Source organism: Nicotiana sylvestris, chromosome 4, assembly GCF_000393655.2.
Source record: "Nicotiana sylvestris chromosome 4, ASM39365v2, whole genome shotgun sequence".
Taxonomy (NCBI): Eukaryota; Viridiplantae; Streptophyta; class Magnoliopsida; order Solanales; family Solanaceae; genus Nicotiana; species Nicotiana sylvestris.
Window position 1 is genome coordinate 168,756,265 of NC_091060.1, and position 1,917 is coordinate 168,758,181.

Sequence of the window (1,917 nt, forward strand, 5' to 3'; positions counted from 1 at the left end):
TATGGGTTTCGCTTGTGTATGACACACCTCAATTTTATTTTAACAAGGTTCATATTTAAGCAAAACATAAGGATACTAATATTTTACTCCTAATTTGGAATTCAATAAGGTTCTATTAAATTGAGGACATGCTTAAAGGGTGGAAGGCTAAGCTTTTAAAATCACTTTTGAGAAGGTGTTTGGGCCAGCAATGGTCCATTAATTATTTACTTAAGGGGGAAATCAATAACCTTAAAGCTGTACTGGGCTGGCATTTGGCCCAGAAAGAAAGGACTCAAAAGTGTCCTGCTGAGTCCGAATGGAACAGCCTATATTGGGCTTATATGTAGGCGGGTCCAGTTGCTACACATTTTCTAGCTGGGCCTATCCACCTCTAAAATTAACTGAATTCGCCTATTCACAACAAATATATTCAATTGATGTTAAGTAAAATCAGTATTCAAGAATCAAACAACAATGCTAGTTAATAATTAAACGCAGAACTTAGCAAGACATAATAACGTGTTTTTGAAAAATTCACAATTAAAATCACTCTACTGGGTTCAACGCCCAGGGCCATTTGCCTGGGCCCAGACTTGCTCAAATGAGTCCCATGTTGGGCCTTGTTGTAAGCCTGGCTCAATTCATGCCATGTCCAAACCATTACACAATAATAATGTTTATTACAAAGAGGTCCAACTGCTATGACCCTATACTAATAATTAAACAAAAACTGAATTTAAAAATTATTCTAACAATCATTTTATCTACTGAATATCCCTGAATTTACAATATAATCCTAAGTGTAACTAACATCTAAAAAAGAAGGAAGGGAATTTTTAAAGTAAACAAAAGGGAAATTCCTCCTAGCTTCAGTTTTTTCCCTGCCATCAGATCCTCCAAACCAAGGTGCAAACTTGCAAGAAATCAGCTATAGAGTTGTTTCTCACAAGTCAACATTTCAAGCTCCAACCTTGAGGTTGTTTGGCTTTGTGGCTACTGACATACAAAACAACAAAATGAAAGTAGATTTCAGCATTTACATGGATCCTATTAACTACTACATCCCTATTTTCGAAATAACAAAGCAAGAAAAAGCAGATGACTATTTTAGCATGCTGAACCTTTATTTTAGTCTAAAGTTTAACAATTTTTTTTTAAGTTTGAGCATGTAGAAAGAGAAGAGGTCAGAGGTGATTATTAATCCACATAATGGGAGTCATGCTGATTTTTAAGCAGTAAATCTAGCTATATCTATACAAGTCAATCAAAAACCACATAAAACCCATTGATTGAAACAAACTCAATATTTAGCATTCCATTTCAGAAAAAAACAACAATACATGGTGAGGGAACTGAAGGCAACACCTTGAATGAACAGCAATCAGAAAACAACAAGTATAAAATAAAGGAAAAATTGGTTGAAAACTTCTGAAAAGAAGGAGCAGCAACAATAAAACCAACACAATAACAGCAATCCAAAATAACCCAAAAATTTAAAACAAATCAAACCAGCTTTGAAATCAGAAATCCCAGCTAAAGAAACCAAGAAAATCCTCCACTTTAAACCATGTTTCTCAGCTTGTGAAAACCAGAAATAAGAAGTTTTGAATGTTTTCTAAAGTTTCTGAAATATGATGTTTTTTCAGAAGAAAAAACTTTTGTGCAGAGAATGGTGATAAATGTCTGTGTGTGAGTGAGGGAATGTTTTCCTTTTATAGACTGCATAAAAAGGCATCAAAAAGGAATATTCTAACCTAAAATTTTGAAATTCAGAATAGTACAACATCTTTTACAGCTGTTTGTCCTTTTTTCCACCCAAATTTCAGCATCTTTTGCTAAAATGGGACAACTGTCCAAAGACCTAGAACCTTCTGATATTAACCTATATAGAATTCCAATTTTACCCTCCCATTTGCTGGTTTATTTGAATTCTAA

At 34.0% G+C, this 1,917-nt stretch overlaps 1 long non-coding RNA gene across 1 annotated transcript; it reads right to left on the reverse strand.

The window, feature by feature from the left end:
* Window positions 1–483: 483 nt before the first annotated feature.
* Window positions 484–1,644, reverse strand: LOC104218459 (uncharacterized). The gene is made up of 2 exons (XR_709006.1): window positions 1,492–1,644; window positions 484–978 (listed from the first exon to the last, which is right to left on the reverse strand). It is a non-coding gene; the product is annotated as an uncharacterized lncRNA (long non-coding RNA).
* Window positions 1,645–1,917: the final 273 nt, after the last annotated feature.